Raw genomic sequence first — 19945 nt, 5'->3', positions numbered from 1 at the left:
CTTTTCCACTTTCTCCCCCCTTTTCACTTTTATGTTTTCTTATTTCTTAGGATCTCAAACCCCCTGCCCACAGATACTTCTGCCTTCAGGCTTCCTTTTGAAAACCACGCCCCCCCACCCCCTTAAGCGTGGCGCATGCGCAGCCCACGACTTTACCTGGGCGCTCGGGAGTGGGCGGAGTGGGCAAGGGCCGGGGGTGGAGCAGGCAGCGGGCGGTTATCTGCTCGGCTGAGCGCTCACATTATGGCAGGAGGGAGAAAAGGTGCGCCCGGGCCGAGCCGAGGGCCGCGCATGCGCGCCGACCCCCACAGCCGGGGATGGGGTGTGTAGGGGGGGGAGGTGTCGGGATCCCGACCGCGCGGGGGGGAGGGGGGCGCGTGCGCGCGCGCGCGCTCCCGCCGGCCTCCCTGCCCCCTTCGCGCACGACATCCCTACAGCACACCCCCTCCCCCGCCGCCCGCCCCGCGCGCCGCCCGCTCCGCGGCCCCGCTCGGCCTCGCGCGCTCGGAAGGGAGTCGCGAGACGTCGGAGCGGCGGCCACGTAGCGCTGCGGCGGCGGCGGCGGCGGCGGCGGCCGAGGCCGGGTCTGAGGATCGGCCCAGAGCGCAGACGTTGGGCAGGGGGAGGGGCCGGCCCGGCGGGCGGTGGGGACTGGAGCGACGCGGCGCGGCGCGGCGACAGGCCCCCGCCGCGGGGATGGGCCGCCGAAGCGGCGGTGGTGGCGGCGGCGGCGGCGGCCCGGGTGAGTAGGAGCCCCTTCCCCGCGCTCTCGCCTCCCGCCGCGGCGGCGCCCTGGCAGCCGCGTTTCCTCTGTGCCCGGCCGGGCTGGCGGAGCCGGAGAAGCCTGCGCCGAGGCAGCTGCGTGCGCTAGGCCGGAGCAGCCCCCATCCGGCGGGCAGGCCCCGGGCGCTGCGCGTCTGCCGCTCTCAGCTTGGCCCGGGGTGCCGGCTCCGTACCCCCGCCCCCTCTCTCCGGGACCCCAGCTTAGCTGCAGTTTTGCAGCGAGTGGGCTCGCCTCGAGGCCTGACGGGGTGGCCGGGGTGCACGGGTTAGTAGGCTGAGGAGAGCATTCTCTTGCCCTGCAGCTGGTGGCTTGCACCCACTACCTCCCCCGCCGTGCGGTTGCGCCCAAACCTCCAGCCCTCGAGAGTATTGTGGCACCAGGAGATAACACGCATGTGATGTACACTCGCCACCCGCAGCACCACACTCAGCCCAGTGGGCGATGCAGACCTTTCTCCACCCTCACTTCGTCCACCCCTCCAATCAGGCTTTACTGAAGAGTCCCAGGTCGGAGACACCAAAGAGAGGGATACCCCTGTTACATCTCTATGAAACATGTTCGTTGTCGAGGGATGACTATTGTAGAAATGATAGATGTCTCTCTGCTTTGCCTCGAAGTCAGTCTTTAGGATTTAGGATCCTGTATGCTCCTCTTTGAAGCCGGCCTGTCTTTGATTACATCTAGCTCATCCCTCCCCCAACAACAACATCAGGAACACGCGCGAGCACACACACACACACACACATATGCACACGCACACTCGCACACTTCCTGATTGCGGAACGGCCCCTGTCATTGCGGATCCATTGTCAGAAGTGGCTTGTGCCAATCAAAGGAATGTGCCTTTGGAGGAAGATGTTTTTTTCACAACCAAGCTACAGGATGTCAACCAGTCTTTGGTTCCCCTCCTGGATCTTACCCATGTTTAAGCACCTTCATGGTGTTTCCCTTAATGGCTTTTCCAGCGCGCTCTCAGTATCACCTGAACGACGTTCTCCCCCGACCTCCCCCACCCCCAGTTAATTAGATATCTACTGTACACAGTAATTTCATCGGTTTTGTTGTTGTTGTTGTTGTTGCTGTTGTTGTTGCTGCGATGTTTAACATAACAAGGCATAGCCTGCATAAGTAGTGTAGTCTTTTGGGATGAAGGTCTATGTACTTTTTTTCCAAACGATGGTCGGGGCCGTATTGTTCTGAGAAAGGCAAGGAGCAGTACATGCTTTGTTGACAGCATGTATGTTTGCTTAGGAAAGGAAATCTGCTCGGATGTGGCAGGTGATGTTCCCCGGTGGGGCTGATCTGTGGTGGGTATTGTGGCCTTAAGTCAACGGCTTGCTTATTTGAATCACCACTGTGCACATGTGTTCACATAGATACTGTCTTTAGTATAAAAGATTCACCGCAAAATTAAACTCTTCTCTAGGGCTGTGGAAGTCTTTAGGGCCCTTTGCAGTGAAATACATACATGGTTTTGTATGCAACTACACAATCATCTCCAAGCTGGTCCAGGGACCTCAGTTAAGATCTGTGTTATGCAAAAGTGAAAGCAGTTTGAGTTTGTGTTTTGTTTCTCTTAGGCATTAGACCTACTGTGGCCCTGGAATAAAGAGCAGGGGAGCTTGCATAGGAATCATTGTAGTTTTTATTTTTTTTTTAGATTTTATTTTATGTATATGCATGTTTTATCTGTGTGTATGTGCACCATGTGTATGCCTGGTGCCCACAGAGGTTAAAAAAAAAAAAGGTGATAGAACCCCTGGAACTAGAGTTAAGGATAGTTGTGAGGCACTATGTTATAGCTGGGAATAGAACCTGAGTTCTCACTGTAAGAGCAACAAGTGCTCTTGACTACAGAGCCATCTCTCAGATGGCTTTTTTTTTTTTTTTTTGGTTTTTCGAGACAGGGTTTCTCTGTGTAGCCCTGGCTGATCCTGGAACTCACTCTGTAGACCAGGCTGGCCTCGAACTCAGAAATCCACCTGCCTCTGCCTCCCGAGTGCTGGGATTAAAGGCGTGCGCCACCACGCCCGGCCTCAGATGGCTTCTTATTGTCTTGGTTTCTTTGGAGGAAGGCCAGTCAGAAATTATATTTTTCCCACATTCCTGTCAAAAGCCCGAGAATCGTTCAGAAGAAATTAAAACTAGAGATAGAATCATCTACATTTGACCAATCGATCCTTTATCTTCCGGGCATATTCTGATTGTAGCAAATTTCAACAGCCAAGTTTGTGCTCTGTGTTAAAGAGTCTGTAAGGGACTATGCAGTGCTTGAAGACTGAGCCTGAGCTCTTTGTCACCCCGTGGTAGAACACCTGTCCAGGGCTGAGGCTCTTTTTCCTACTTTGCTAATTCTGATTTCATTGTCCTCAAAACCATCCATTTTGCTGGGTAGATTTCTGTTAGAATTGGAGTCTTTGCTCTCCACATCAAAACCCAGAGCTGGGGATGAACTTTGCACCAGCCTATCAAAGAGCAGTCGGTAAATGTCAGTGTGTGTGTGTGTGTGTGTGTGTGTGTGAGTGTGTGGTGTGTGTGTGAGTGTGTGGTGTGTGTGTGTGTGTGTGAGTGTGTGGTGTGTGTGTGTGTGCATGTGTGTGTATGTGTGTGAGTGTGTGGTGTGTGTGGTGTGTGTGTGTGTGAGTGTGTGTGTGTGTGTGTGTGTGTGTGTGAGTGTGTGGTGTGTGTGTGAGTGAGTGGTGTGTGTGCATGTGTGTGTGTGTGTGTGTTTAAATTACTCTGCATCCAGCCTTCATCTTTTGATCATATTTCAACCAAGAGATATGTGTTGCAGCTTACGGTAGTGCTGTGATGGACAGTGATGGTAATCACAGTGCCCAGGTCTCTAGGAGCATAAAGTTTCCACTTAAAAAAGAAAAAAATTTAATTGGTGTTCCGAGAGCTTAAGGAATTCCTGGTATTAACTAGCATTTTGAAAGGCAAAAGAGGCTTGGGATCTTGCAGAGAACCTGTTCCACACACCTGAAGAATAGCATTTATTCTAATAATTATGCAGTGTATGCTGTGATGTTTGAAAGTATGCTGAAGTTGCATATGCTGCATTTTTATTACCTAATATGCATGACTGAAGTGACTTATATTACAGGTTATATTTTTTGTTGGTGGCACGCCTGTAGTTTTATCATCTGAATTATTTGCCTAGCCTAGACGCGAAGGACTTCAAAGTTGCAAACATGTTATTTTTCTTTGTTAGTGAGTGTAATGTTAGAGGAGGACCACTGGTGTCTCAGGGGAACAATTGCTTACTTGGTTTAGTTTTGCAGAACCTATTCTAACCAGTCACCTAACTAGTTAAACACCCACATACCATGGAGCAGCTGACCGAGTAACACTTCAGGCTGTGAGAACAGCATTCTCTCTCGGCTTGCCAGATTCAGAACATGGAATCTGGAAAACAATTGCACAGTATAGCAGTGAGATGTTGGAGCGAGCAGGAGTGAGCCAGCAGCTCACCCACCCTCATTAGCACCGACAACTTCCGTCTCCTCACTCCTCTTCAGACAGCCTTTCCTTAGGAGGCTTCAGACCAGCAGCTCCTCTCTGCAAGGATTGCAGATGTGCTTCCAGAAGAGCTGGTTTCATTTGTGCTCGGTTTGGGAAGTAAGCTTATGTATGGTATGGTAAGAAGATCCTTTTCAAGTCTGTAGGAAATATGTATAAATGATAGATAGATAGATTGATTGATTGATTGATTTGTGGGTTACTGATGTGATTTTTGGTTTTACACGTCTGAAGCCTATTGAAGAAACAAACTGTAATGTGAACTATACTTTTCTCTCTTTTCTCTCAGGTTTTCGATGATTGCACCAAGGTTGGGAGTATATACTTGAGTCTCTTTACCCTTGTTCTAAAAAGTCAGTTGAGAAATAGACAGGAAAGAGTGGAGGAAAGACTGGATTGTCTTAGCGTTTGAACAAATAGTCTCTGGAACTCGTTCTTCTGGGCTGGCTGACCTGTCTCCCGAGTCACCCATGGGTTGGTGACAGACACTCTTTTAGGTACAATGTTTTTCTCGGCCCTTGTCTTTGAGACAAGTAGTGTGTGTGTTGATTCTGATAGGGATGAACTGGCATTTCGGTTGGTGACCTTAGCTAAAGAGGAGTTGCTTGGAGTCAGGTAGCCAGGCTGATCTTCCAGTCCTTATGCCTTATGGCATTGAAGAAATCTTTTTGATTTCTTTCCCCTCAGTTTCCTCATCAGTACAGTGAGATTTCTTGTGAGGAGTAGAGATAAAGTATGCAAGTTCTGAGCACACTTAGTTCCTGGTGTATGTTCATGTTAGGAACTTGGTAAATGGTGGGATTTGGAGAATGTTATCGTGAAAGTAGAGTGAATATCGTCTTAACTTATGACAAGACTGGGAGGTTTGGTGTATTTCTTCTGTTTACATAGATTTAGGATGAAGAAGTTGCAGATCTTTGACCGGGAGCCTGCCTGTGTCTTGCAGGTGCAGCACGATTGTTAGAGTTGTTTTGTTAGCGTGTGTGATTTGTTAGCTGACCAAGCTTCCTAGAGACAGAAACCTAGCTCCCAATTCTGCAACATTACCCTCCAGGCTGTGCTTCTTTTTAAGCCTATTCAGAGCTTATGTGGTTAAAAGGATGTTTTAGGGGGCTGAGGGGATGGCTCAGCAGTTAAGAGCACTCTGGCTGCTCTTCAGAGGACCCAGGTCCAATTCTCAGCACCCATATGGCCACTTACAACTGTCTATAACTCAAGTTCCAAGAGATCTAACACCCTCACACAGCAGTCATGCCGACCAATGGACACGAACTAAAAATAAATAATTTAAAAGGGTGTGTGTGTGTTTTAGGACATTAATGTATCTTAATGAGTTCTGTGTCAGAGTCAAATCATGTGGAAAGCCTTGTGTAAATTATCATGGTTAATGCAAGCCATAAAGTGCTTGGTAGAGTTAGTAGAGACATCAAATGCTTATTTTAGTAAATCTGTTTATTTATATAGCAGTTATGTTTGACTTGAAAATACTTGTGTATATTTTGTGAAAATACTTATGAGAAATCCCAGTGCTTGTCTGCATTTTTGATCATGAACTGTCAATAGGACTAAAAGTTTGTATGTGCTTTATACATTTTTGCCTCAGGGGGCAAAGGAATGAAAAGTAAGATTCCATCTGTTAAATTTAATTATGTGCTACAGATTGTCTATGTAGCCTTGCTTATTAGTTAAAAAAAAATAAGCCGGGTGTGGTGGCGCACGCCTTTGATCCCAGCACTCGGGAGGCAGAGGCAGGCAGATTTCTGAGTTTGAGGCCAGCCTGGTCTACAGAGTGAGTTCCAGGACAGCCAGGGCTACACAGAGAAACCCTGTCTCGAAAAACCAAAACCAAAACCAAACCAAACCAAACCAAAACAAAACAAAAAAAACCCAAAAACAAAACAAAAAAGGCAGTTAGTTTTATGGTAAAACACGACACCATATTTCCTTTTAAAGATAGATTATCAATTGCTTTGAAAAATATCGGGCTGTAGTGGTGCACATCTTTAATCCCAGCATTTAGGAGGCAGAGATAGAGTTTGAGGCCAACCTGGTCTACCAAATGAGTTCCAGGGCTATATAGAGAAACCCTGTCTCAAAAAGAAAACAAACAAACAAAAAGAAAGAAAGGGGGCTGGAGATATGGCTCAGCGGTTAAGAGCACTGACTGTTCTTCCAAAGGTCCTGAGTTCAAATCCCAGTAACCACATGGTGGGTCACAACCATCTGTAATAAGCTCTGTCGCCCTCTTCTGGTGTGTCTGAAGACAGCTACAGTGTTCTTAGATATAATAAATAAATCTTTAAAAAAAAAAGAAAAAAGGAAGGAAGAAAAAAGAGAAAAAAATACAGAAAACCAAGTTTAGTTAAAGTCATGTATGCAATATAATTTGGTGCATGAGACATTTAAAATAGAATCTCTTTGGCTAGTGTAAATTAACTCTGCCACCTTTTGCAGGATAGTATTATGTATGGTATGTCTCTGAGCCCACAAGAGTTACCCAGAGACTTTTTCAGATGAGGACACATATCAGCAATGCATTAGGATTTCCTTCAAGAGAATCTGCTAATTCTTATTTTCTTTTATTATTGAGCTGCTTATTGGCTTGCCTAGTGGTAGAATCAGTCATTAGCTTTGAATTATAATAAAGAGGGGTTGGCAAACAATGGTCTTTGACTTGCTGTAGATTTTGCTACACTCTGAGAAAAAGTTACCCCTGGCCAGAGTACATAATGGTAACAGCACAAGCATAGGTGTGCCTGGAATGAAAGTGCACACTGAATGAAATGAGGCCACACGTTCCGATACACTATAATAGATTCTTCTGAGTAAATGTTTTCTGGGAGGGATGCTTTCTTTTAACAAATACACAAACAAGAATTACTTTTCCTAAGTCACTAAAATCAAATAGTTTAGCACAAAGCTAGTTTCTCTCTCTCTCTTTCTCTCTCTCTCACTCACACACACACACACACACACACACACACACACACTGTGCATGTGACATCAGAAGGTTAAACAAAGACATAGTGTCGATGACCCAGAATGGATTTTTGAGCATATCTCTGCCTCTTGGCTTTGGCCTCTTTCAGGTTGGGCATCTGTACAGCATTTACTGCTTGCACTGTGTGACTGACCTACATAATGAGAAGACCTGAGTGCTTTTTCTCTTCTGGGTGTATCTTTCTGACACATTCACATAGCATCTTATGCTGGAGAAGAGGGTGTGATCTCAAGTCTGTGAATAAATCTGTGTGATTGGGTAACTGGAGTGGCCAGGACTTCTCCTGGTATTAGTACACGATTGTAGTTTGAAAATACTTTGCTTGAAGGTTACTCATTGTAGATAGCCTTGTACATCTCTTTTTAGCATTCAGCCATTTAAATGAAAATCAATTAATCAAAGGTTCAGAAACCAGCGAGGTAAGGTGATAGAAGTCTTTAATCCCAGCACTCAGAAGGCAAATCTCAGAAGCACTCAGAAGAAAAAAAAAAATCTCTAGGCATCTGTGAGTTCAAGGCCAGGGAGCTCATATAGACCCTGGGTCAAAAAAAAAAAAAGGCCGGGCGTGGTGGCGCACGCCTTTAATCCCAGCACTTGGGAGGCAGAGGCAGGCGGATTTCTGAGTTCGAGGCCAGCCTGGGCTACAGAGTGAGTTCCAGGACAGCCACGACTACACAGAGAAACCCTGTCTCGAAAAACCAAAAAAAACAAACAAACAAACAAACAAACAAAAAAAAAGTGTAGACACTATCTCAATGTCCACTGGTATAGAATTAATTAAATTAGCATATATTTACATAGTAAGATGATATATAATTGCAACTAAGAAAGAGGATACTATATATTGTTGTAGAACATTCTGTATATAGTATTGTTACCTTTGATAGGCCAGAGGAAAATTAGCGTGGTGACTTATGCCTGTGATCGCAGCACTTGGGAGGCTGAGACAAGAGGATCAAGAGTTTAAGGCCAGTTTCTGCTACATAGCAAACTTAAGGCCATCTTGGGCTACAAGAGACCCTTTCTCAAAGAAACAGAAACAAAACCTAAAGGCTAGGAATAGTATTCTGGGTGTGTGACTGTTTATATTTAGGGGATTTTCCTGAGTAAAAATAACTAATAAACTCTTAGTAGTTTCCCAAAGAGCTAATGATACTGGTTTTCTCTTGGTGGTTAAATTGAGTGATGAAGAACTGGAGGTGAAGGTAACTAGTTCAGTATATGTATGTATGTATGTATATATATATATATATATATTTTTTTTTAAAGATTTATTTATTTATTATATGTAAGTACACTGTAGCTGTCTTCAGACACTCCAGAAGAGGGCGCCAGATCTCGTTGCGGATGGTTGTGAGCCACCATGTGGTTGCTGGGATTTGAACTCTGGACCTTCGGAAGAGCAGTCGGGTGCTCTTACCCACTGAGCCATCTCACCAGCCCCTTTTTTTTTTTTTTTTTTTTTTAAATAAAGATTTATTTATTGTATGTGAGTACACTGTCACTGTCTTTAGACAACCACAAGAGGGCTTCAGATCTCATTACAGATGGTTGTGAGCCACCATGTGGTTGCTGGGAATTGAACACAGAACCTCTGGAATAGCAGACAGTGTGTTTTTTTTTTTTTTTTTTCTTAAGGTAAAGTTTTACTAAAGTGCACACAGAAAAATAGAAAAAGGGCTGGAGAGATGACTCAGCAGTTAAGAACACTGACTGCTCTTCCGAAGGTCCTGAGTTCAAATCCCAGAAACCACATGGTGGCTCACAACCATCTGAAATGAGATCAGACGCCCTCTTCTGGTGTGTCTGAAGACAGCTACAGTGTACTTACATATAATAATAAATAAATCTTTAAAAAAAGAAGAAAAATAGAAAAATAGAAAATAATCATGGGTGTACTGCTTGTTAAATTTTTTCTGTGTAATCAGTACCCAAAAGAGGAAATTGTTTTGTTGTTGCTGTTTTGTTTTTGTCACAGGGTCATGTAGCTCTGGCTGGCCTGAAAGTCCCTATGTAGACCAGCCTAGCCTCAAATTCACAGAGATCCTCCTGTCTCTGTCCCCATGTGCACCAGGAATGGACATGTTTTTAAAATAAAATTATTTTAGATTTATTTATGTGTATGAATGTTTTGCCAGCATGTATGTTAGTGCACCACATGCATTCTGTGTCTGTGGAGATTAGAAGGGGGTGTTGAGTCCCTGGAACTGGAATTATGGATGGTTGTGAGCCACTGTGAGGGTGCTAAGAACCAAACCGGCTTCTCTGCAAGAGCAAAAAATGCTCGGGGCCATCTCTCCAGCTTCCGGATGTTTTTAAAGCTCTTCCTGTGTTGTCCAGACTGGGTTTGAACTCTTCAGCTCAAGCCTGGGCCTTTTGAGTAGCTGGCATGTAGGTGCTGCTACCGTGACCAGCTCAGAAGCAGAGAGGTGGTTGAAGTCCCAGAAACCTCGCCTGCTCTTCCCAGTTGCTGCTCCCCTGAAGGTATTCTGATTCTCAAATAATATGATGAGAAATGTCCTTTAAGTATTACAGCTGAGCCAACTGTGGAGGTGTAGTCATCTATATAGTTGTTCAAGTCTACCTAGTGAACATAAACCCTGTTTTTTTGTTTGTTTGTTTGTTTTTAATTACAATACCTGAAAGATGTATTTCTATATTTTTTTTTAAGATTTTATTTATTTATTATATGTAAGTACACTGTAGCTGTCTTCAGACACTCCAGAAGAGGGCGCCAGATCTCGTTATGGATGGTTGTGAGCCACCATGTGGTTGCTGGGATTTGAACTCTGGACCTTCGGAAGAGCAGTCGGGTGCTCTTACCCACTGAGCCATCTCACCAGCCCGTATTTCTATATTTTTAAGTATTTCTTTAAAAAATTTTTATTTGCCGGGTGGTGGTGGCGCACGCCTTTAATCCCAGCACTCGGGAGGCAGAGGCAGGCGGATTTCTGAGTTCGAGGTCAGCCTGGTCTACAAAGTGAGTTCCAGGACAGCCAGGGCTATATAGAGAAACCCTGTCTTTATTTTTATTTATATGAGTACACTGTAGCTGTCTTCAGACATACACCAGAAGAGTGCATTGGGTCCCATTACTGATGGTTGTGAGCCACCATGTGGTTGCTGGGAATTGAACTCAGGACCTCTGGAAGAGCAGTCAGTGCTCTACACGCGGAGCCATCTCTCCAGCCCAATTATTTCTTTTACTATCTTATGTATCAAAATCACAACTGGACATGATATTACATATCTATATTCCCAGCTCTTGGGAAATAGAGGCAGGAGGATAAGAAGTTCAAAGTCATCCTTTACTACCTAGTTTGAGACCATCTTGGGCTATAAGAGACCCTGTCTTAAAAAAATGTTTTCCTATATTCCTCCTTTGCTGGACATTAAAATATTTACTTAATATAATTTTAAAAAAAGATTTATTTTGTGTGTGTGTTCTATCTGCATGTGTACCTGCATGCCAGAAGAGGGCATCAGATCCCATTAGATAGTTTGTGAACCACCATGTGGTTGCTGGGAATTGAACTCAGGACCTCTGGAAAAGCAGCTGAGCCATCTCACCAACCCTTCTTTTGTTTTTTTGAGATAGTGTTTCTCTGCGTAGCCTTGGTTATTTTGGAACTCATTCTATAGACCAGGCTGACCTTAATCAGAGATCTTCCTGGATCTGCTTCTCAAGTGCCACCATTAAAAACATGTGCCACCATCGCCCAGCTAATATAACCTTTTCTTTTTTTTTTAAAGATTTTATTTATTTATTATTATATGTAAGTACACTATAGCTGTCTTCAGACACCCCAGAAGAGAGCATCAGATCTCATTACGGATAGTTATGAGCCACCATGTGGTTGCTGGGATTTGAACTCGGGACCTGCGGATGAGCAGTCAACACTCTTAACCGCTGAACCATCTCTCCAGCCCAATATAACTTTGTTTGTTTGTTTGTTTGTTTGGTTTGGTTTTTCAAGACAGGGTTTCTCTGTGTAGCCCTGGCTGTTCTGGAACTCACTCTTGTAGACCAGGCTGGTCTTGAACTCAGAAATCCATCTGCCTCTGCCTCTGAAGTGCTGGGATTAAAGGCGTTCGCCACCACTGCCCGGCTAAAAGCCACATTTGATCAGATGGTTTCCTTTATTGTAGAAATGTCGCCCATCCTGCCCCTTTGCCCAGATGCAGAAATGACTAAAGTACATAACTCTGTAAAGCCGATTCTCAGCCAGGTGATTTACCTTGCTTGCAGAGGACATTTGGTGATGTCTAGAAAGGTTTTTCTTTTTTTTTTTTTTTTTTTTAAAGATTTATTTATTATATGTAAGTACACTGTAGCTGTCTTCAGACACTCCAGAAGAGGTCGCCAGATCTCGTTGCGGATGGTTGTGAGCCACCATGTGGTTGCTGGGATTTGAACTCTGGACCTTCGAAAGAGCAGTCGGGTGCTCTTACCCACTGAGCCATCTCACCAGCCCCAGGTTTTTCTTTTTTTAATTTTGGGACTGAGATGGGGATGTGCTACTGGGTACTGCTAACCCTTATGTACACAGGATTCCTCACCACAGTTGTGAACTAGAATGTTTACAGTGCCCTGTCTGAGAAAGCAGTGACCAAGCGGATGCTAGGAGGCAAGTGATAGCTGTAGCTTCAACTTGATTAGATGAGTGCGAGAGTGACCTCAGCTTCGCGTAGGGAGGAAGTCGGGGAGGTTGTCTTCTGAGTGACAGCAGTCCTAAGTGGGAAGAGTGCAGTATCAGGTATAGCTGACAAGTTTGGTTTGTTCGGTTGTTTTTGAGACTGGAACTTAGTATGTAGACCAGGCTAGTCCTCTGAGATCTGCCTCTTAGCCTTCGAGGTACTGGGACTAAAGCTGGGTGTGCCTTGTCTTGCAAGTCTATTCGGGCCAACAGTTTGGAAAAGCTATTGCTGGGCCTGGAGAGATGGCCCAACTATTAAGAGCACTGCTGCTCTTTTTTTTTTTTTTTTTTTTTTTTTGAGACAGGGTTTCTCTGTGTAGCCCTGGCTGTCCTGGAACTCACTCTGTAGACCAGGCTGGCCTTGAACTCAGAAATCCACCTGCCTCTGCCTCCCGAGTGCTGGGATTAAGACCTGGTTAAATTCCCAGAACCCACATGGTGGATCTTAACTGCCTATAGCTCCAGTCCCAGGGGATCCGATGCCTCCACAATATTGCATCTGCATGGTGCACAGACATATATGCAGGCAAAATACCCATACACATAAAATAAAAGTAAAGGTTAAAAAAATAAAGAAAAAGAAAACTCACTGCCATGTATGTTTCACAAAGAGCAACCTCTTAAAATAGAGGTTCAGCCGCTCACCAGATAATGGGAGTGGAAAATCAGGGATACGATTTTACATCTATGGGCTGGGGAAATGGCGCAATAGTTAGGAGCGTTTATGGCTCTAGCAGAGGACCTGAGGTTGGTTCCCAGTGCCCAGATCACTAGGCCCACACACACCTGCCTGTAGCTCCAGGGCCCTCCTCTGGCCTCCACAGGCACTGTATGCACATGTGCTCATAGCACCACACGGACACACATACGCAAAATTAAAAATAAGTACTGAAAAAAATCAATATTCGTACAGTCTTATCCCACATAGAGTGGCAGTTCTTTCAAGATTTGAAATTCCAAAACGGTTTAAGGTTGGGTGCCATTTTGTATCACATTTAAAGCAATGACCTTCTGTAACACGATGTGCTTAACAGTACTTGATATATACACATGCGCACACACATACACATCCTGGAACCTGTTGTGTTGGGTTAAGTTGATAGAACTCGTGAACATATGGAAAGACTTTTAAATTTTTGTATGTGTACATATGTAGTGTGAGCACGCTGCATTGCCTTGGTGTACCTACGGAGGACAGAGAACAACTCGGAGGAGTTGGAGTCAGTTCCCAGCTCATCCATGTGGTTCTGGGGACGGAGCATGGGTCAGCAAGCTTACCGGCAGGCAAGCACTTTTACCTGTTAAGCTATGTTGCCAGTATACAGAAGACTTTTAAAACTATGTAGTTTAACCTTTAACACTGGTCCTGTGTAAGCAACAGCTTACAGGTACATTGGTTACAGAATGAAAACACAAGAACCCATTAGTGAACATTGACTTTTGTAGAAATAGTGTATGAACATGGACAGTATTTCAGAGACAGCTCAGTCAGAAGCACTGATCAGGCTAGACAGCAGGTGCACACCTGAACCCAGCACTCAGGAAGCTCATGGAGACCCTGGGCCAGAAAATAATATCATTGGGACCCGGTCATCCAAAGGACAAATTCCTTGGTTGCAGTGGTCTTTTAATTTTTATACCCAAATTTATATATACTGTGTATAAATATTTATTTAACTAAGTAGGTAGTTACTAGCTAGTAACTAGTTTACTAATTAATCTTAGGACCTTTTGAAGTATTATTATATTGTCATATTATTATTATTATTATATCAATTATTGTACATTTCCGGAAGGTCAGTTGTTAATGTTCCAAGTTGACTGTTTTTTGCATTAATAAAATAAATTTGAAACTATTTTAACCTCACTAATTGAAAAACTAATATAAAGGTTTTTTTTTTTTTAAGATTTATTTATTGATTGATTATATGTAAATACACTGTAGCTGTCTTCAGACACACTCCTCACATGGAGGGAGTCAGATCTCATTATGGATGGTTGTGAGCCACCATGTGGTTGCTGGGATTTGAACTCCAGACCTTTGGAAGAGCAGTCAGGTGCTCTTACTCACTGAGCCATCTCACCAGCCCCCTAATATAAAGGTTTGAATCCCGTAAATACTTATAGCTTTTAGAAACCTGTGAATGTCAGTATGAGTATACACCTGTGTAGCTATATCACTACAATCAGGGTGTAGTATAATTCCCACCCAAATCTCTCTCCAGTCCCCTTGCGTCGTCTCTCACCTCCCCAGCCCCCATCACTGTAGCTTTGTCTTCTGGAGAAGATCACAGAGATGGAACCATCCAGAATGGAACCTGTAAAGATGACTTGTATGCAGTGTCTTTGAGGTGTATTGAGTTTCTGTGCACAGCAGCAGCTTGTTGAGTTTTATTGCCAGGTAATAGCCTATTGTTGAGTGTACACTAATCCCTCACCATTTGAAGGACATTTGGATTGGTTCCAATTTGTTGGTGGTTATGAACAGAACCACTATAAACATTCACAGGAAGGTTTGGGGGGACCACTGTGTCACATGATGTATGTGTTACCACTATAAAAAGCCATGGGCTTCTCTGTTGGTGCTGTGTTTGTTTGTGATTTTGGACAGGCTCTTGTGTAGTCAAGCCTGACTTCAACCTCAGGTTCCTCCTGCCTCAGCCTCCCAAGTACTATAAATGTGCTACCAGATCTGGCTTTCCCTCAACTTTTATTTTATTTGAAACAGGCTTTAACTGTAGCACTGGTCAGTTAATGGAACTCTGATGTAAAACGGTGCTGGCATTGTAGGTCTAAACCACCATGTCAGTCTCCTTATTTATTTGTTTATTTACATTTTATTTTAAGTTTAACCGTTATTGCCTGTGTATGATGTCTGTGTGTGAGAGAATATGGTGCTACAGAGTGGAGACAGGAGGAGGGTCTCAGGGACTCACAACAAGCAGCAGGCTCCAGACTCAGGTTGTATAATGAAACTGCATGATTTCCTTCCCACATATTCTTGACATCTCTTTTCTCACATGGACCTATTTCTGTTTCAGTTAATATATATTTATATCATAAATGCAGGTGATTTTGTAATGGTTCTCATTCTATACATACCATTTTGTTGTTGTTTAAAGTTTTGAAGTTTAAAGTTTAAAGTATTTGTTACAGTAAATAATGCTGTACGGATGTCCCCACTCATCATGCTTGTGGTGGTGAGTTCTTCCCTGCCCAGCTCCAAAAGCAGGTACTCCTCAGAATAGGAAAAGCACTAACCACACTCAGGCAAGGTGTTCCCGATTCCCAGGCCATGAGCTGGAGGCAGCAGTGCCAGTTAATGCCAAAAGTCAGTCAGGTTATCTTGGCATCAGTCACTTGGGGATTTATACCATAAAACGTATTTACCCATGTTGATACATGGATTCTGGTGAAAAAACCAAGCCCATTTGTTCACTGATAGTCTATACCAAATAAACAGAATATTTAAAAGCATCAGAACTTAAAAAACAAAACCGCCAGTTTTTTTTAAAGCTGACTTGGGCAACTTAGCAAGATTTTGTCTCAAAAATAAATAAGGGCTAGGAATATATCTCAGTGGTAAAGCTCTTACAGTGGAGGCCCTGGGTTTCATTTCCAGTGCAGGGTGGAGGCTGGAAGAAGCAGTAGGAGAACCAAAAAACAAAATGTCTCTCTTGAGAAAAACAAACAAAGCAGATTCCTTTTTTTTTTAAAACCAGAAAAAAAAAAAAAAAACAACCTTTTTTTTTTTTTTTTTTTTTTTTTTTGGTTTTTTTCGAGACAGGGTTTCTCTGTGTAGCCCTGGCTGTCCTGGCACTCACTTTGTAGACCAGGCTGGCCTCGAACTCAGAAATCCGCCTGCCTCTGCCTCCCAAGTGCTGGGATTAAAGGCGTGCGCCACCACGCCCGGCTTAAAAAAAAACCTTTTAAGGTGATTATAATGCAATATATGCTACTGCAGTAAGTTATTTTTGATGTATTTGAATGCTTTTATGTTTACAGAAAAGTTGCAAAGAGTTATACACCTGTAATTCCAGCACTCAGGAGGCTTAAGTTAGAGGCTAGCTTGGGCTACCTAGGGAGACCCTAGTAGATGGGGTGGGGGTGGGGTGGGGTGGGGGTGGGGAGTGGGGAGGTGGTGGGAGGGAGGGAAGAGAAAGCCAGAAAAAGCCCCATGCTCTTTCCTCAGTGTTTCCCTGTACAGTCTTATGTAACATCAGTGTTTCTCAGAGGTAAGAAACCAGCTTTGCCCTGTTCCTTCTAACTAGATCTCAGAGTTCAGATTTCACTAAGTTTTCATTATACAGACTTTTCTATTTGAAAACAAATTAAGCTTCTAAACATTCTATTCCTGAACCTTGTCACAGATTAATTTTATAACATTTATTGTATAAATAAATGTATAATTATATGGATCTCTACTTGTTTAAACAAATGTTATCTTTGACATTAATATCTCAAGAAATTATCTTTTAACATTAATAGACAATTCTGCCCAGGGAATTTTAAGGCAGGGCTAAAGAACTTTCGCCACCCATCTTGTGTTCCTGCAGAGACGTGGTTTGTAATCATCTGTGTGGCTCATACACAGTGCTCCCCTTTCCAGCAGAGTCAGAAGCTCCCATCCCCAAAAGCAGAGGGAAAATAGTCACTGACTTAGTAGGAAGTTGACCCAGTAGAGAGCGGTAGTCACCGGGCTCTTGTGTGGGCTGCGTCCGCTGTGAGTAAAGTTAGTTCATTATCTTGGGTTGTGTGGGGACTTGAACCCAGGGCCTTAAGCATTCCAGGCAGCTAGCTGTTCCTCTCATTCCCCACTCTGTTGGTGGTGCTGGTCTTGGATTTCATGCATAGAATCCTGCTGGGGCTGACTGTGCTACTTGTCTAGACTGACTAAATTAATCTGAATCATTTAAGATGAGTTTATGGCAGAGAAAGAAGGAATTGATAACATCAAGTATATATAGTATTTTAAATTTATTTATTTATTTATTTTTGGTTTTTCGAGACAGGGTTTCTCTGTGAAGCCCTGGCTGTCCTGGAACTCACTTTGTAGACCAGGCTGGCCTCCAGCTCAGAAATCTGCCTGCCTCTGCCTCCTGAGTGTTGGGATTAAAGGCATGCGCCACCACACCCGGCTTAAATTTATATTTTTATTTATTTTCTGTGAGTGTGTTTGGAGGCCAGAAGACAATTTTAGGGAGCCGGTTCTTGTCACTGTGTGGTTCTAAAGGTCAGACACAAGTGTGTCAGCTTGGAGGCCGTGCACTTTACCTTGTGAGCCATCGCAGAGGTTACAGATGAGGCCTTTCCCTAGACTTCCTTACTTTTATGTGTATGGGTGTCTTGTCTATATGTATATACGTGTACCACATGCATGTAGTGACCAGTGGAGGCCAGAAGAAGGCATCCGATCCTGTGGGACTAGAGTCACAGAGGGTATGAGCTACTGTGTTGGTGATAAGAATCAAATCTGGGTCCTCTGTAAGAGTAAACAAGTGTTCTTCACCACTGAGCCAGCTCTCCAGCTTTCAGTTGTAGATTTGTTTTTGAAAGATTTATTTATTTTATATATGTGACTGTCACTGTCTTCAGACACACCAGAAGAGGGCATCAGATCCCATTACAGATGGTTGTGAGCCACCATGTGGTTGCTGGGAATTGAACTCTTAACCACTAAGCCATCTCTCCAGCCCAGTTGTAGATTTTTTTAAAAAATAATTATTTTTTTATGTGTATGGGTTTTTAATTAATCCATTTAATAGATTTCCTAGAACTCACTCTGTAGACCAAGCACACACAGCATCCCTTCCCTTTGCTTCCCCAGTGTTTGTAGATTAAAGGCACTTTATAAGCAAGGCAGTAGTGGCTCATGCCTTTAGTCTCCCAGCATTTTGGAGGCAGAGACAGACAGTTCTTTGAGTTCAAGGCTAGCCTAGTCTACAGAGTAAGTTCCAGGACAGCCAGGGATGCATAGAGAAAGCCTGTCTTGAAAAACCATAACAAAAAAAATTACAGGCAATAATGCTTTGGGGGTGGGGGTGGGCATATTGTTAGCTTAAGAGAATAAGATAGGAGGATTGTGAGTTTGCTTCAAAAAAAAAAAAAAAATCAAAAACCCCTAAACAACAAAACTAAAACCAAGCAGAGATAAAACAAAGAAATAAAATTCTTGTATTATGAAAAATGCTCAAGTATTAAAAAAAGAAGGAAATATAAATTAGCCATCGGTGGCTCGTGTCTGTAATCCCAGCATTCAGGAGTAGAGAAGACCCCTACAAGTTCAAGGCCAGATGGGGCTACAGAGTAAGGCCTTCTCCCTCTAAAGAATGGGGGCAGGGGAGGAGAAAGGGCTCTGTATATCCATGTAACCAGTTTCAGTTTCACTTATCCATATATGGAACTACTTTTGCTTATGAATATTCATGCTCTCTCTACTTCTCAACCTACAGCTCCTATCATTAATTTGAGGCCGTTTCAGACATTATTTGCTTATCAGTATAAGAAAAAAGACAACTGCCGATCTGTAGATGTAGCTCAGTTGATAGAATGTTTGCCTGGTATTCTTGAAACCCTGAGTTTGATCTTTAGCGCCACATGAAGCTGGGTCTAGTAGCACACTCTTGTAATCCTGGTATTCAGGAAATGGAGGCAGGAGGATAGGAAGTTCAAGGTCATCCTTGGCTACAGAGTGAACTAACTTTAGGCCAGCCAGGGCAATCTGAGACTCTTGACTCCAAAAAACAAATGAAAAGGACAGCTACCATGACTGTTATGCTCAAAAACAAATTTTCTGATTACCTTTAATCTCAGCGTTTGGGAGAAGAAGCAGTCAGATCCCAGCGTTTGAGACTAGCCTGGTCTACATAGAGAGTTCCAGGCCAACAGAGCACCATGGTGAGACCCTGTCTCAAAATAAAACAGCAGCAGCAGCCGCAGCAGCCGCAGCAGCCGCAGCAGGAGGAGGAGAGGGTGCGGCAGAGGTAAGGGCTTTAGAGCTCCACTCCGCAGGGCGGCTGAGGCCCACTCTGCCTCGCCCCCCCCACTACTTTGCAGTTCTTTTGTGGAAGAGTCCAGCCATTTGTGTATAGTTTCCTGTAGTCTGAATTTTGCTGATTATATTCACTTAATATCATGTGACATACTTCGTAATTCTTTCTATGACTTGCAATTTGGTTTTAGCTCTCTGTGCTTGATCGGATTACTGCTCAATTCTTGACTGCATGGAGGAAGATTATTTTATAGGTAACAGCATGCAAGCTAGCAGGAAACATTGTTTCTTTTTGGTGATGTTATCCAGCCCTTAACTAGCATTGCCTAGGCGTTGCAGAGCATATACAATTGTATAATTCCTCCTTCATTTATTATCTGGAATACCAAAAAAGAAATTTCTAGTCAGCTGTACTGGCTCACTCTGAAAGCCCAGAAAAGGCTGAAACTGGAGAATGCAAGTTTGAGGCAAGCTTGGACTATATAAAGACCCTGTCTCAAAATTAATTGAGAATATTAATTTATTTCAAAACTGCAGGTAACAAGATCTAGCCTGGATAGCACTGGGAAATTGCATTTCCTAATAGCTGTCTCCAAAAAAAAAAATCTATATAACTCAAGGAATTTATAATATGTAAAGTTTTGAGTTTTAAAAGTTTTAAACTAATTGCTTTATATATATTTTGGCATAATCAAAAATCAGATTTTATTTATTGACATGTGGAGGTAGATAGGGATTGAATTGTGCGTGTGTGTGTGTGTGTGTATGTGCGCACACGTAGAGGACAGATGTCAACCTAGGGTTTTGCTCCTCATGAACCATCTACCCAGTATTTTGAGACAGTGCTTCCCTGGGGCCTGGAGCTCACTGATCATTAGGCCAGGTTGGCTGGCCATTGAGCTCCAGGGATCATCCTGTCTGTGCCTCTTCAGTACTGAGATTACAAGCAT

At 43.6% G+C, this 19945-nt stretch overlaps 1 protein-coding gene across 3 annotated transcripts in view; it reads left to right on the top strand.

The window, feature by feature from the left end:
• Positions 1-422: 422 nt before the first annotated feature.
• Positions 423-19945, top strand: part of Znf652 (zinc finger protein 652) — a 59426-nt gene continuing 39903 nt past the window's right edge. For 2 of the 3 annotated variants that reach the window (XM_085829625.1, XM_021176102.3), the window contains exon 1: positions 423-742. The gene's annotated coding sequence lies outside the window, so the exon portion shown is untranslated. Of the gene's footprint in view, positions 743-18381; positions 18988-19945 lie in introns of those variants that run through there. The other variant, XM_085829626.1, reaches the window with a different exon arrangement.

Source organism: Mus caroli, unplaced genomic scaffold, assembly GCF_978045245.1.
Source record: "Mus caroli unplaced genomic scaffold, Mus_caroli_1 scaffold_13, whole genome shotgun sequence".
Lineage (NCBI taxonomy): Eukaryota > Metazoa > Chordata > Mammalia > Rodentia > Muridae > Mus > Mus caroli.
The sequence above is the reverse complement of the archived record's forward strand: the minus strand, read 5'-3'. Positions and strand labels throughout refer to the sequence as shown.